Here is an 18052-nt window from a genome sequence, read left to right as displayed (position 1 = left end):
ATAATTTTGGCTAAATATTTTTCTTCTTGGGAGATATTGCGCATGCGCGAGCACTGTTTCAGAGGTGCAATACTGCCTAAATCAAAGTACGTAATATAGCTTGCTGCGGGAGAGAGGGGTGGGGGACAAACGAAAAGTGGCAGTGAAGACAGCCGAGGGGCGGTGGAAGAAGAAGGAGGCTGAGCCTGGGACAAGGGAGACAAAGGAAAGGGCGGGCGAGGATGAAGTAGTAGTTTTGCACCCTACTGGCTAGGGCGCTCTCCTAATTATAAACACAGGTCTATACTGATAAGAATTTATTATAGAAGCCTATGCTGCGATACCCCCTTACCATATTAAATGCATTTGCAGCACAAAATATAACTTCTCCGGTGAGATATTGCGCATGCGCCCAAACAGTAACGTAGCCATCTTATGTACTGACTGGTATATGCAGTATGGACCTTACATGCAATGTTATGCTTGCCTGTGTTTATAAGTGAAGTCTACTGATGGAATATTATTATGGAAATCTATGCTGTGGATAAACTCTTTATTTTAAATTCATAAGTTTTGGCCAAAATATTCTTACTTCTTAAGGAGATATTGCACATGCGCGAACATTGTTTCAGAGGTGCAAGGATACTGCCCTAAATTAGGAAGTACGTAATATAGCTTGGTCTGGCGCGGAGAGAGAAAGATTGGAGACCAAGGGGATAGGTGTGGCAGAAAGTCAGCCGAGAACGGTGGAGAAGGAGGCTGAGCCTGTCAGCGTATAGTGAGACAAGGGGGGGGAAAGGGTGGGCGGGGGATGAAGTAGTAGTTTTGCCCCCTACTGGTAGGGCCGCTCTCCTAATGTATTAAGCACAGGTCTAGAGTTTTATTGTGTTTCTTGTTGTGATAAGAATTTATTACCAGAAGCCAATGTTGGAGATACGCTACCATATTAAATGCTTTGCCAGGCACAAATATATAACTCTTCCGGAGCATATCTATTGCGCATCGCGCCCAAACAGTAACTAGCCAGCTTAGGTACTGACTGCGTATACGCAGCGCGGAGCGCATTACATGCCAAGGGTCTGCCTTCTATTTCATAAAGTGAAGTCTACTGATGGAATATTTATTATGACCATCTTGACTGGCGATAACCCTTGCTTCATTTTAAATTCATAATTTAGCAAAAATCATTCTTCTTCTTAGGAGATATTTGGCATAACGCGCGCACACACACACACACACAACACACACTGCACACACACACATCACACACACACACAGCACATCACACACACACACAACACACACGATTACGCACACACACACATATGCGCACACACCACACACATATGCGCACACACACACAGCATAATACAGTGTACTACGCCCACTTAACATACATTTGTATAAAACGATCGACAAAATGATGACCTTAATCCGCGCTAAGTCGGAATACATTAGCAATAGCTGGAAATCGTGGCCGCGATGCTGCGCACGCGGTAAGTGAAGCATGTAGATGGCAGGATTTAGCTATGGCTACACTGTCTCGTCAGCCGTGCCCGCGGCTTCCAAATTTAAACGTATTAATAAGAACAACCGAGAGAAATTGATTATCTGTGCAGTCCAAACGGCGTACCGGACGTTTGCTAAGCGCCATTTGCCCAACATATTGCATAGCCTGGGAATTGTGGCAGCGAATGCTGCGAGCAAAGTAATAGCATGTAGATCAGATTTTACTATGCCAACGAGATATTTACTATTAGCGAGAACTTAGTTTACGTTTGATTACGGAGGAACGACAACGGACACAGCTCTCTGTTTCTATTCTGCGCATTTTTGCACTCGGGAAATGTGACAAAGGTGGCCACCCAGTGTGCAGTGATCAGATCCGGAAAGGATATTCGTACCGCGTGGAATAAGGACACATTTGCTGCTATTCGCACGCGGCGGTGCGAAACAAGGAGCACGTTTCGCTTGCTATTCGCCACGCGGGCACAATTTGCTGCTCATTCGCATGCGTTAGAGTTATTGACGCGATTATGCCAGTACCGAAATATAAAGAAAGCGAAGCCGATGAGCCCATGAGTTTACTCAATGTATGTTACATAATACAATATATGTAATATCAAGAGTGTATTAAGAATTCTTAATACGCTCTTGGTAATATATATATCTAATATATATATATATATTTATCTAATATATATATATATATATCTAATATATATATCTAATATATATATATATATATATATTATATATATATTATAATATATACCCCAGTTTATTTCAAGTGCTTCAGGTTCAATCAACTATTAACGCAATAATCGTGATGAACAAACTATCTTTTTGTGGTTCGGACTGCTAGAGAAGGAGCCGGGGGCGTAACGTTTGGATCATTGACATGGGAATTTTGGAGTAAAGAAATGGTCTGATTACAAATTATCTAGAGAGGAAGGCAACAGAGATCCGGTCTGGAATGTTAGAAAAAACGAAAACTGGCATTGGGACAGGATTCCTAGAACTCGACATATGGGGCAATAACAGTGTACGGTCGTCTGCTCAACCTGTTGTTGAAGAAGGATTCAGGATTTGCGATGTCAATGCAGCCAGAGTTGGTTAACTTGTGCAGCTGCTGCTAGAAGGCAAACTCTAATCGCAAAGTGTTTTAAGAGTGTAAAGATTAATTTTAGTAAAATATATACACTGGAATAGAAAGCGGTCGCAGCATCATATAACGCGAGTAGGAATGCGCGCACATGAATCTTTCGTATTGTATGGTGTAAATGGTTCGTAGTCATTAATAGTCCGCAGAAGTATACATGCGAGAAAATTATTTTGACGCTACACTTTTGCCATAAAAGTTAAGAACCTATCACTTCAAATGATATAAAGCGAATTACCCCGCTGACGTAACATTAATGAAAGTTGAAATCCAAGTCCATAGAGTGGCGATGTCTCGCCCCTATCATGAAAAGTCGGCCCACACACAGTCACACACACACAGCACAGCCACACACACACACACACACACACATATACACACACACAACACACACACACCACACACACACACACACACACACGCACACACAATACACATCACAGACACACACACAGCACACACAACACACACACAACAGCAGTACACACACACACACACAACAGCACACCACACACACACACACCACACACACAACACACACAGTGGCGCGATGCTGGGCGAACGAAGTGAAGTCAGTCAACGGCGACCAACGTCGCAGCGCCATTTAATTTGGCCATACATTAGCATAGCTGGGAATCGTGGCGCGAGGATGCCAGTGAAGTGAAGCATGTAGATAAGATTTTACCATGGACAGTGCCATCAAAATGGGGATGGAAGAACAGATATGGTTGTCTTCGTCCAATCACCTCTCGTGATCCAGTTGCTCCACAATCACTGTTGAACTTCATTAGTTGTAGATGTAAATACGGATGTTCCATGTCTTGTGGGTGTCGAAAGCAGGACTCTCTGTTCCAACATACGATAATAATGTAAAATATGTATGGGAATATACTGCCACTATATTGATAGGCCTGGAATCAACCTGGATGAAGATGATGATGACCTTGAACTGATTTCTGGTTGAAACAATTAAACAATGTTGATGTGAAATAATAAAGACGTCAGACACAATGGTGGCTATTTTGGGGTAGGGGGTAGTATTTCATCCTATTTTAAAACATCTTTTTATAGTACTTGCCATACCGCGTCCATGCCCGTTAGGTGGTCAAAACTAAAAAATAATAATAAAAAAATATTTAAAAAAATAATATTAACACATATAGATCCGATAGGTGGCGGCGTGTTTTCGTGTTTGTTGTACGTTTCATGCAAAAATTTCCCACTATTATAATGTTTTTGAACGTGAATGTGAAAAAATGTAACTGAAAAAAAAATAGCCCATGCAACGTGTCATGATCTGTAGAATGTTCGTACCAAGTTTGGAGAGGATCCGTTGAGCGGTGCGGAAACGTATAGCCGGAAACACATAACACACAACAGAAAATCTCCAATTTATAGTAAGATAATTAATTTTTAGGGCACTTTGAAATTAAAGGGGGGGGGGTCGACCCCATGTAACTATGAATTATGTCATTTAATTGAATTCCTGAAAAAACAATGTTTATACAGAAAGCAAGTATAATGACATTACTTTCAAAGCCATCTAATCAGCTTTGTTGAAATTGGTTTTTAAAAAGTATAAAAAAATATTCGTGAATACCCGGAATACTTACTCAAGGGGTGCAAATCTATTTTTCTCACCTAGCTTTCCATCTGTTTTTCATAATGTCTTACTACTTCACGAGGACTGCGCTACATAGCAGCATGCTGCTCTGTAAAACAGGGAGCCAACTATTATTCTATGCGAAAATTAAAGGCACTGTATTAACTTGCCCCTGTATACAACTAGCGCCGCGGTCTCCCCTATATTTCTAATCGCATATTCAATTCACAGAAACATAATATTCTTCCCGTGTTCAAACTCGCAAATTTCTCTTATCTGTCTATTTGATAAACTTTAAGTCTCTTTCCGTTTTCGATATAGTTCTTTGACTTTAAGACTAATATTTACGAGGAATTATGATGTAGAAACACAACCTTCGTGCGAACATGTGCAATGATGTACGTGCGATAAGATAGCGTGTTATGGATGAGCATTTGAAATGAATTTGCATGGAAGTATTACTAATATAATGGGCGATACATGGAGTAGATACATATATACTTTAGTGGTATATACAATTATTTTTATTTACTACTTCAAGTTATGACTAAAACGGCCCAAGTTTCTATAACTGAGTCCGGCGTAAAACACCATAAACAGAAGATACCGTAAAGTATACTGTGCAACTAAGTGCTGCCGCCTATCGGTGACGCCGCATTGCCCAATATGATTGGGAGTGTTTATATTCAAGCCGGTACGGGAGATGACGGTACGCATATATTTGCTAAATATATTGACTAATCGTGCGTCAATAAACTCATATTCACAGAGAGTATAGCTAAGACATGTGTCTATAGATATCTAGAATATATATGCAATGACTCTCGTACGGCTTGAATTCATACTCTCTCTGAATATTGAATTTATTGACGCACGCATTAGTCAATATAGCAAATATATGCGCGCGAAGTGGAAAAATTTACAGATGATTAAATTTTCTAAAATTAAATTAGTCAATATATTAGCAAATTATGCCGTACCGTAATCTCCCGTCGGATTGAATATAGACACCCCCCATTGGGATTAATCGCTTAGCGCGCGCGAAAAAAAGCTATCCATGCGTTTGTATATATCTCGTATATATTTTGAACAGACTAATAACATTATAAGTATAGACATAAATATTTCTATCTGACATAACTGAAGAATCATACCTTATACGTTTATCACCATAATAAGCTTTGCCGATGCGTGTATAGCACTTCGTAGAAACCATTTAAGCGTAATAAACCAATAGCCGCATGTTGAAGTTGCGGCCATTTCGTTTCTGCACTAATGATAATCTACTCAATAACAGACAGTGGAGACTGTGTTCCGCACGCTATTATGTGATTCAAATAAACTGATCCGTCAGCACGCGCGCGAGCATATAAACCTGGCGTAAAACATTAATTACCAACGAGTACGTGCATGATATCAAACTGGATAATTTGACATAACGCTCTCCTGACCGCGCATCAGTGCAAATAGTCCTACCTTATACAATATACGTACATGCTGTACACACACACACACACAACAGATCACACACCACACACACACACACACACCCACACACAACACACCACACACACCGACGCACGCACGCACGCACGCACGCGCGCCAGCGCACGCACACACACAACACACCACACACACACACAACCACACACACCCACACACACACCCCCCCCACACACACACACACAAACCACACACAAACACACACACACACACACACACATACGCACACACACACATACACCCACACCCACAATAGTAACCCGCATACCTAAGGCCTCGATATCACAGCCAACATCAAAATAACCAGTAATATTGATAATAGCCACTGATATTATATATATATCTATATATCTATACACACACACACACATATTATGTGTGTGTGTGTAGTGTGTGTGTGTGTGTGTGTGTGTGTGTGTGTGTGTGTGTGTGTGTGGCATGTGTGTGTGTGTGTGTGTGTGTGTGTGTGTGTGCTTTAGTGTGTGTGTGTGTGTGATGTGTGGTGTTGGTGTGTGCGTGTGTGTGTGTGTGTGTGTTGTGTGTGCGTGTGTTGTGTGTGTGTGTGTGTGTGTGTGTGTGTGTGTGTGTGTGTGTGTGTGTGTGTGTGTGTGTGTGTGTGTGTGTGCATGTGTGTGTGTGTGTGTGTGTGTGCGTGTGTGTGTGTGTAGATAAGGATTGCACGCGCCGTGTCCTATTACTATTCTCGACTCCCAATGGCGTGTAGGTGTATAATACTCATCAGTATACCTACTTTTCTAAACGCCTAAATTCTTAATCGTTACTAATAATAGTTGCTTTCGATATCAGGACAAATTTCCCGCACCGCACGTGGGCGATCATTATTTTTATCGCCAGCGCAGCTGTGTAACTAGGACAAATATTGCAAAAACGATAACACGTGTTGCAAGGAAAATCTCAAGATGAGGTGACAACGTACGTCTTAGAAGCCGGATATCGCCGTATCTGTCGCATGCAGCACAATACATGAAATGGGCATGTCTGTATGAAATGTCGCAAAATTAACAGTGTAGCACGCACGCTTGAAAAACACGTGTGAGCTCGTCTTGTTTGACCGACCAGGCAACAATATACAAGAGGCGTAGTTATTTCGCTCAGATGGATAGATCAATTTCGATTAGCTCTCTAGCTGTATTTTGGTAAACAACGTGTAGGTACACAGGAAATCTAATTAATACATTCATACATGTCTACAATGAGATAACAAAGAATTCGGCTATCCTGTCTAAATCAAGTCACAACGTTGACTGAATTATTAGCAGTTATGGAACCCAATGTGAATAAGTGTGCTTGTTATACTTTTGGTTTATATAATAATGATTGGTAGTTTTCAAACTGCATATTCCCGTTATGTACACGTAATGCTTGTAATGCATGTGGATGCATGTGCATATGGGTCACACAAATGCGATGAATTGCTCTCTTTCTAGGTATTAGAACACAGCCAGGAAGGTCTTATAGCAATGTGCCTAACGGGAAATTAAATACAAGCATGAAAAAAATTTCTGACCATTGATTAATTCTAGGTACGCAAGTGGAGTCATATTTTTACGGCTATAAAACTAATAAAATCTGGTAAGAATAAATGCATTAGTGGTATGCCAAAGGTTCTGCCTTTACAAAGTTAATAATTATTAATTCTATAGGTACTATGACAAACATATACCGCCGGTACAATATTCTATTTTAAATTTCGGAATGAGATCTCTAGGCAAGGCGTGCAAAACTGCGATAAGCTTTACCAACCGCCTACACATGGCGCAGTAGGAATTTCAACAAGATCCCGTGCCTTTTATTTTAACAATTTAAATATTAGTGATCGATTTCTCGATTTCTATATGATATTGAGTACGGTTGCGAGAAAAATTTACGTGATCATAACTCCGCGGGAAACAGGAAAAAATGTGTCAATATTAGTTTCATGTATGGGTGCTGCATTCATGTTTTTCATTTAAACAATGTGATTAAACCATGTGATTAGGTTATGCTAATAATAATAACAATATTTATAATGATATGGTAATGATAAATAATTATAAACGATAAATGTATAGTAGAAGTTATAACATGAAAATATTTAAAAAATGCTCCATTTACCATGGCGAACAAAACCATACCCGTCTGTAAAAATTAGAGTGCGCACGCGAATATATATATATATATATATATATATACATATTAATTGTCGGAGTTTCTTTTTTGTTCGACATTATCTACTTGCCAAATCGACGCACTTCATTCCGTCTTGGTATTCATTCAGTTATGATATTCATTCCCTCATGATAGTCACTCCGTCATCTCAATCATTCTGCCATTGAATTCCTTTCAGCATAGTATTCAAGTTATTCACCACATCGTGGTATTCATTAAGTTATGGTAATAAGTGTGCCATGGTAATTATTCCGTTATGTTATTTATTCCATTATGTTATTTATTCCGTCATGTTATTCATTCCCTCGTGCTAATATGTGTGTCATCTTATATATTCCGTCATCGTATTCATTCCGTCATGCTAGTTCTCTCGTTATGGTATTCATTCCGACATGTTATTTATTTCATCATGGTATTCATTCCATCATGTTATTTACTCCGTTGTCGTATTCATTCCATTATTTTATTTATTCCGTCATGGTATTCATTCCGTTATGTTATTCATTTCGTCATGGCATTCATTCCGTAATTTTATTCATTTCGCTATGGTATTCATTCCGCTATGTTAGTTATTCTGTCAAAGCACGGACCCAGTAATGCTGAATGACATCTTCAGCTCTGTATCTCTCTTCGGTGTCAACATTCAGCAGATTCGTTACAAGATTCTTTGCACCTGCAGAAAGGATATGACAAAAGGTGTTGATAAAAGCAACTGCATGCGTGCTTGTATACTTTCGTTACAAGTACATACATTGTTATGCATGAATGAGCATGCGTAGCATGTTAACTATCTAAGTAGTAATACACGTGTCATTTAATACATATTTGTGAATGTGTGTTTGTTTGTCTGTTATCGATGCAAATTAATACGGAGCAATCTAGAAATGTCAAAGATGGACAGTATGGGATAATTTTGGTGCTGAATGTCATGGGTTCATTGGATTTGACATCCTATGATAGATATATATACAGTAAACTATAAGCTGTCTGTACGGTTACATATGAGATTGCGAACACAGTGGTCATGCATTGGCCTCACACAGATAAAGCCATAAGTACTTGTTACGAATCTATACCAAACGGGAGAGCTCTAATTATCAACAATCTAGCGAACCCGAATTCATAATACATACTTAAGTTCTTACTCAAAGACGACGTAACAGGAGTACAACAATCGGTGGGAGGCATCAGGCTGGCTATCGCATGGTCCCCCTCTTAAATAACTGAAAGGCTAATTGAGTTATGTCCCTCGGCACCCCATGCCCTAACATAGATCTCACGCGACTCTGCCACTTGCAAGAAAATACACTGGTAAAGGACCCAAGTCCAGCGTCCGACTCCCTTCACTCCCCCCCTAGATGTTTAAGCTAACGACAATTACTTTCCATGAAATAATCAAACGCATTATAATTTTTTTACTATATTAATTTAGATCTGTAAAATATAATTCAAATTAATCGGGCGGCCCTGATAGATATGTCAATTCATTCTGCCAAACCGCGCACTCTTACTTCTCATACAATCGGCAGGGGTCGTGGGACTATGATTGATTCTACGATCAATACCGTCACATTTATTTAAACACAAATATGGACAAAAGTTTGTTTAGTAGCTGTGCAGCCAGCCAGCGTTATATTCGAATATAGAGCTAGACCGAAGAGTCCAAGTCTCGATTCAAGAACCCGAGAATGCACATGGATCCTAGAAGGTGCGCAGAACACATACTACAGAACCAACATTCTGAAACAGGGGTCACCGAGATTTGCACTAATAAGTTCAGTCTACTACCTCTTCAAATGCCATGAGTGTTTCCTCCTTCAGAAAAAAATTCTCCATGAGGACATACGATTACCATCTATTCCATTTGAGGATACTTCACAAGTGAGGTTAATTGTTCGAAGCCCTATAATGACTTGGTAACTAACGCACCGATGTGAATTTGAAACGGGCGCCAGAGGTTCAAGAAATCTCTGTGTACAACATGGCGTGTAAACGACCATTGCCGACGATGGACTCAAAAATTGCTGTTAAGGTATTGCCTTAAAGTTGGTAGGCTGTCTATCGCATTTCATCGTTCGATGGAGAAAGTGATGGGCTGAAAAAAGTGGTAACTTTAAAGTAATGCATTTCAAGAGAAATGTCTAAATTTACATATTCTACATAATTAAAAAACCTGTCATTCCGCTTCAGGAAAGTTAGACATATACCTAATTGGACATAGGTATTAAATCCAGAAGAGATAACAGTGTTTAAAAAGTCGATTAACCTTGATTGGTAACATAATCAGCATTAGGCAGTTGGGGTTTATAAGGTTGTGTGTAATAAGTATAGAACACTAAAATGAAGATGATTTTTATTATTTTTGTTGGCGCTTACAACAATCATTCAATCCGTACGGTGTGGATCGACATTCTCTAATGATTTTAATTAATCCTTCTTAATAGTTTTGTCTATCTATTCCACTAATAGTTTGTATCATAAGGTGATGCTGCGGTCCACTGACCATAGGCGCACCATATTATCAGTATGGTGATAGGAAAGGGGTCTTACGTGAAGAGGCCTCCTATAGTAGTGTGTGCTAAAGCCTTGGCTGATGTAATCATAGCTGTCTCAACAAAAGAAAAAGTCAGCTCCCATCACTTGCAGCAGTGTATTTTGAGCGTCAAGGTGGACGGACCATCAGCCACGGGGCTTAAACTGGCGCGAAGGCCGAGGCGTTGGTATGTGGGTATCTGGTGCCCTGCATAACGCAGCGGGGACCTTACATGCCAAGGTTCTCCCTCTATTTCTAAATGATGTTACTGATCGGAGAGTTATCATATAAATCTTTGTGGGATATCGATGCCTATTGAAATGCATTTAATATGGCCGTCTGCAAGGCAAACATTAATCAGCGGGATATACTGGCTGAGAAGAGTAGGGGATGTGAAGACTGAGGAAAGGCGGCAGGGAAAGATAGCTGGGGGCGAGGCAGAAGAAGAAGAAGGCTGAGCGAATGGGACACAGCGGGAGGCAAGGGGAAGGTACGCGAGGGCCATAAAGTAGGTGGTTTGTAACTCTATATGTTAGGCCTTTCCAGATTAAGAAACAAAGCATCTGATAAAAGTTTGTTGCGGGCCGTCCTGTCCGGCGTGCGTGCATGCGTGCGTCCGTTCGTTGTCCAGTTGGTCACTAAATCTTAACCACTCTCGACGCTAGGTCAGCGATATCGGACGTGCGGGGGGGGGTATCGAAAACGAGTTGCGGATATCGAAGCTGGGTCAAAGGTCAAAGGTCAAGAGGTTAAAAGAAGGGGGAACATTCCCCTCCTTAACTAAAGGTATAGGGAGGAAAGCAGAATTGGCGGCAGGCAAAACTAAAAACGCCTCGACCTATAGGCTCGTCATCGGTCGGTATATTAGCATCATGGGCAATACTGAAAAGGAAAAACCATCACTTGTGCCTTGAATTTGAGGTCACAGAGTCAAAAAGTCAATGGGGCACAAGGGCAGATTTAGACATTTCTGACCGACATGGTCTGACTGACGGCGATTGAAAAACTTGACATTGCTGTCAGCGGTGACCTAGCATTGTTATTGGCTGCTATTGAACAGGCTCCATGAAATGTACTTTCGTTCTGACATGCAAAGAGTAAGTGCGATTATACCTTTGACCATACACAGAGAGGGGTATAAAACATGGATTGCGTTACTGTTAAGAAGAATGACTGCCGGCTTGCCTAGTAAAGTCTATACATTGGCCTGATGTATAGGCTATACAAGTCAGCATGTGAAATTTCAAAAGCTAAATTGGGTTGATAGCAAGTTTAGCTCCTTAAATCGTAATAATTCATGGCATCTGTACAGTCAGTGTGTTACCATGTAACGTAATGCCACTGCCAGTGCATGGTTGTGATAGACTGTGAGTTTGCTTCTGTGTTAAGTTAGTTTAAAGGGCCAGTCTCTTTAGCCCTGTAGGCTTGCGACCATGGTGGGGGGGCAGGATGGGCCGTAAACTGGATGAGTGCCTTACCGCTATCTGGCCTGCTTGGCAAATCAGAATGTCGCTCACTCGCTGACGCTATGAGTGGCCGGGATGGCCGGTTCAGCATACCGACGTATTAATTGCATGAAGAACAAGGCGATAAAGTCGTACAGCGAGCCATATGCGGGGATCGTGGCACGGGGAGCACTGTTCAAATAAGCGCACCGCATATGAACATTCCATTGAGAGAAAGGTTTCGATATCATCCCGACTGTTGCCTTCCGAATGCTTCTCGGGCGCTAGTGATCAGAACACATTTCGGACTAACAAGGGTTACTAAGAATCGCACCACTGGGCCACAACCACAGAGTCATCCCTAGCCCAGGAACTGAGAAACAGCAGTAACGTTAAGATAGCACTGTAACTCGAACCGGCGCATCAGTCTGTTATATATAGTGACTATCAGGAAGACATAATTACTTACGAAAGTGAGCAAGTCAACAGGCAGGATGCGGCATCCACCATAACGATGTGCGACCCGTATCAATTTGGATACTGCTCTATGCCAGGTCTGCAAACAGAGGGCTCATGGTAAAACACCAGCAAGCACGTGGTCCAACGAGCCTTTTCATTGCGAGTCATCGGCCGAGCAGCAATTGGGGTGCCTAGTGAGATGACCAAAGACTAAGGACTAGCTAACTGCTCCTACAAGGATAGTGCCTAACAGGTAAACAAAATTTGGTCAGAGAGCATAACGTCAAGTTGATTCAAGTAAAGGGAGATTGGACGATAAACTAGTACACAACTGTACATAGCCTTTCCATAGAATGGGAAGTTCCATAAGAAAATACTTGCGACCACGCACGGTCCCTATGAAGAAGCATGTGTTTGCGCATGCACTAGGGAGAGAGCAGCGAGGATGATCGGGGCATCGATCATCATCCATCACCAAAGGCGAGGATAGAATGAAGGCTGGCAGAAGGCAGAGAATCCAACATTGAAGCCCCTAAGAAGTACCAAAGAGTGACAAGACAACAGATCAATCACCAACAGGGCTGCCAGTAGCACGATGGGGTGCGGAGTTTGTGAGAGAGAGCGCGCGAGCCTTAACGATTTGGCTGGCTTTAGTTCGCATGATTGTGCGACGCCTCTGTTGGCATGCTGATTACTACATGTTTTGCCATGTTATTATTGTTGCCACAAGACGTTATGCAAAGAACGATACATGTGGGGGGCGGCACTTCTCATCCTCTGCACTTATGGCCCGGACAAACAACCATGTGTGTAGCAAAGGGCAAGAAACGCCAGAAAACTTCTTCGAGAAAAATTTCGCACTGCACTGAACATGATAAAAATAGAAAATATGATGTGTTAATCACTGGAATCACAATTTTATTAAACTTGTTATTTTATATGATTTTCATGGATGGTGCCTCATGCAAAGTCAGTTCCATGAGGTACTGTCGGCGGGAAAGATTAGGCCGCTGCAATGGGTGGAAGGCCAACCATCCTGGAGTAAGTCTCAGACCTGCCATGAGAATCATGGTGGACCATTATTGAGACAAGTGAGGAAGACACACAAGGAGACGCCACAATCGCGGGGGCCGGGCGCGGAGTGCTGCCCTGTGTCCAGCTATGCAGCCCTTGCAAGATATGCTGGGCGTGAAGCATTGCAGAGGAAGGGTGTTGCCAGCCCACAAAATAGCGCTGTAAAGCACCTCTAAAGGATCAAAGCGAGCGATCGGGCGCCAGCCAACGCGACTGCTCGACGCAGAACCTCACATGGGAAAGGGGAGGAAGCGGCATGTGCATAGGCTCAGCGCCGCTCTGATCGAAGAAGAGCAGCTGACGTCCTGAGCATCGGCCTATTCGCGAAAGCCAGGTAACAGCGAGGTTCGTCTCTGCCCGTGCATTCCTCTGACCTGCAGCGAGAAAACTCCTGCATCCCACACAGCGAGCTGACGAAACGAGTTCCAAGCCCTGTTACACAAAACAGGTGTCTAGAAAATCACACACCAGTTACAAAGTAATACAAACTGGGCAGTAAATGGTGTCACACACGGGGTTCCAATCACCTCTGCCACCCACATCTCCTGTGCACCCTCACCATATCTCAATGGATTGCCACATATCAATATTTCAAAATTATACATTTTTAGCTGCATCATGACATAGTCAGCTGCAGCTTGTAGAATCGCATGAGGCGTTGCGTCCGTCCGCCGGCTGACCGTAGGCGTTATAGTCAGTGTACAGCATCATGGTAAGAAGAAGCCATCATGTGGGTCCGGAAATGGAGGTCACAGGTCAAAGGTCAATGGGGCAACCAGGGCACGATTTTGGAGATTTTTAGGACATGTATGAAAGAAGCAATTGAAAAACTTTTTGTTTCAGCGGTGACCCCTACTCTATTATGGCTTTATTCGAAAGACCATAAAATGTACTTTCCGCGAAGCATGCGAAGAATAAAAGTGTCGGATAACCTTTTGACCCTCAAGAAGATTAAACAAGGAGTTTGACTGTTAACAAAGCGACTAGAACTGCTATTGCTATGTGAGATCGTGAGGCTTAACATTTCACAGAATTCAAAGGCAAATGTTTTGAACACGTTGTACGCTTCCTTAAATCAAATTATTTTCTAAAGCAGTCTGTATTAGCACCGTGAGTACACCCTGTTATACACACTGTAAATAGGCCACGCACGGTGAAATAGGCTTGCGTGGTAGACGAAAACCAATTGGACAGCGCCAGTTATACAGAGACAATGCGGGGGCATGGGTGAGAGATGCGACACTCAAATTCTAAGGGAGTCATCAAGATATATTGGAGGAGCCGGGACAACACTGCAAGGCAGATGTGTTAACTCACAGCTGAACGAAAATTCTCTGCCTGCCTGAATATACTCTGATTTAGCCGTAGGATTGCCAGCAACTCCAATGGAGTGATGGTATCACTGACACGAAAGGGTGAGACATCTTTGTGATTACGATGCACACTTGCACCGCACATCCTCGCGCCACACTGCTTTTCTATTTAGGAGCACCGCCACTCTCCGCCCCACCACCACCCTACTTCGTCCATCGTTCGCACGTCGACTATATCTATGAATAACATGTTAATACTAGCGAATCATTAAACGTTACACAGCTGTACCTTATTACTGACTACCGGTATAGCAAAGCCTAGCTATCATAGATTTTAGATCTGTAGTAGTATCCTAGAAGATGCTTGAGCGCGAAGCGGTGGCAGGGAGGGCGCACTGATTTGGTGCCAGTGGAGTTTATCAAAGCAATAACCCGGCTACAGTACACGTCAGTTAGCACTGTCGCTATGCGCATATTGTAATAGGATTAGTAAATTTTCAACTAAGCCTATACGGTTGTGACTTGTGTTTAGTTGGGAAATTCAGATACTAAATAAAGGTACATTGTAAATAGTACCATCACATTGTTTGTTAGCCAATTACACTTTAAAATGATGACTGGTTATCATAGCAAAAATGAATAAAATTAGAAAACTAATCGACGAAAAAATAAGTTTTGATTTAGATATAAATGAGTTAATTTGTAGAATGTCAGAATATAACAGAATAAATACCCGTAAGAATCATGTGACGATTATCAATAACACCATACTAAGCGATCATAGGGTCTATGTCTTCCCCTGGTACTGGCCCGGAACGTACCCTGGTAACTATAATATGGTTCAGGGAAGTAGGCTTTGGCTGAGGGTGAAACTCTGCAGATGTTGCGTTTAGGGTTCAGGACATCACCAATCCCAGACCGAGGAGTAGTAGGCCAGAAGCCTCCATTGGCGCCACGCTACGGGTGCTCACACGTACAAGACTCAGCCAAGACCAAACTCTGACTGCTTATTAATGGCCAATCAGAATGAGCAACGTCAGGTTGTCTTTAAATAATCTGGTTCCTTTCTCTGAAGTTTCAAGCACAATCTCCAGATGGCTCACAGCTTTAAAATAACTTGACGATATATATAGATTACACGGGCACATTCAGAAAACTTAGTTATTCACCTAATCACACGGCGACCAATCCCATCGAAGACAATGTTCATGCTAATCGTCCAGTTATCACGCAAATCGCAACTCCCCGCGAAAGAAAAATGCATTGCATATTTTGTTATTGTATTCTCTTTTCGAGCAATATATAATACCTACAGCTACCACGACTAACAGGAAAATGATAAAGCTTAGTGAGATGGACTAAAATCAATATAAATAAAATCTATATGATTATAGATTACTGAATTATTAGTCTGGCAGTAATGTTATTGTGTCCAACATCTTTGTGGTTTGAGTGATCATATAACATGAAAACGTGTAATTACAGGCAATTCGGCACAGCGCCAGTGGTTAAGATATCACCATTGAACATGCTGAAGGTTGTCCGTTGGCAGAAACACACAGATGGCGACGTCTCCTGAAGGAGCTATACCATCTGCCGGTATGGTATAGGCCGTATCCACTCTAAGTGTGTCCGTCTCAACCTAACATTTGTTCCGACGCACCCCACACCCTCTTCAACGCCCTCCCTGTACCCGCTTTTCGAACACTTAACGCTACCAATCTTTCTATGCAGGTGTCAGCACCCTGTGATCTTACACTGCCTGGTGTGACTTACATTAGATCGAGTTCTGTAGCTGGCTTATTACGTGTATATAGCTGCCGACCGCCCACACCTCTTGCCACCCTTTCGCCTGTACTGCTTTCATGCACTTAACTCTACCAAATGTGCTATGGCAGTGTTCAGCACCCAGTGAGCTTACTACTTGCCTGGACTGACATAGATCGAGTCTGTAGTCCCTTCTATTCGTGTATAGAATGCTGCCGAACTTTAGAGATAACTAGAGATTCTTTTCTCCCAGTTAAATCCAATAATCATGTGATATTGTCTTCTGAGCCTTTATGCCCCGGGTGGGGGTCCAACTATATATCCGGTATTACACCATGTGCGTTCTCACCTAAACAATAATAGCCCCTCTAGTGCGAACTGCACATTGAAAACGCCTACCCCCCCTAATTGCAGGCACAATGAAGAATACCACCCCCTATTGCATACACAAAGAAAAATCCCCACCCTACTCCGCGGCGCACTGCATACACAATCGAAGTAGCAGTCCAAACCGCGACCCCTACCCCCTATTGCGCTTGTTGCAGACAAGTGAGGCAAAGAGGAGGAATGGAGGGCCCGTGAGGGCCTCACTGGGAGCCGGGCTTGACTTGAACAATCCCGAGGGCTTATTGCGGGATAGCTTGAAACGGGCCTACTTTTGCTCCGCGCGGCCGCTTAGAGTTGAAAAAAAACCACCCCCCCTAAACACCCAAAAAATTGGAACGCACATGGGTAACTGACCGCGGGCAATATATAGTGACCCCGCCCGTTTATGCACGTTCAACACTAAACTATTAGTATTAATTCATGTAAAACTAATTACCCTTTAGCGACAACAACACGTACACTACAATTCCCCATATATACTGATATATATATAATATGTAATTATTTACAGTACGGAAAATAGAGCGGCGGATCAGTTTTGTTTAGTTACCCACATTAAATTCACTCAAACTTTGGCGAGCGGGGCGATGCGCCAAGTTACAATTATGAATGGTTTAAAGAGGACACTAACGATCAGGATATTATAGTTGATAAGATTATAGCACGAATGGTTTCTGTGTTCTAGGTGTCGTGAAAATAATCCCAACTGCCACTTCAACTAAAATGGTGAGAAGCACTTCATGGTTTCGTTGTGGGTGGAAACCACCAGGCGCTCTGGGAAACGTGCCCCTTTAGAAAAACTTGGAAATGTGCGACAATCCGAACCTGGACAGACACGTCCAGATCAAACTCACAATGAGGATGAGACCTCTCCTCGAGCAACAGACACCAATGCAGAAGACCACGCATACGGTGCGTCACAAATCTATCGCCGCGTAGTAATAATGTACTCGCGTCGCTAACGCTAACATAATCACAGGGTGGAGCAACCAAAGAGTGGTCCAACGCACTAAAAATGCAATCTCACTATCTACTATCTATCTATCTAAACTATCTAATCTACAACTATCTATCGAATATAATATATATATATATATCTACTATCTCTATATATATGCTATCAAGGATGTCAAATCACAACCCATGACATTCGCCCAA

This window comes from Priapulus caudatus, unplaced genomic scaffold (assembly GCF_000485595.1).
Source record: "Priapulus caudatus unplaced genomic scaffold, Priapulus_caudatus-5.0.1 Scaffold1106, whole genome shotgun sequence".
NCBI lineage: Eukaryota > Metazoa > Priapulida > Priapulimorpha > Priapulimorphida > Priapulidae > Priapulus > Priapulus caudatus.
The sequence above is the reverse complement of the archived record's forward strand: the minus strand, read 5'-3'. Positions refer to the sequence as shown.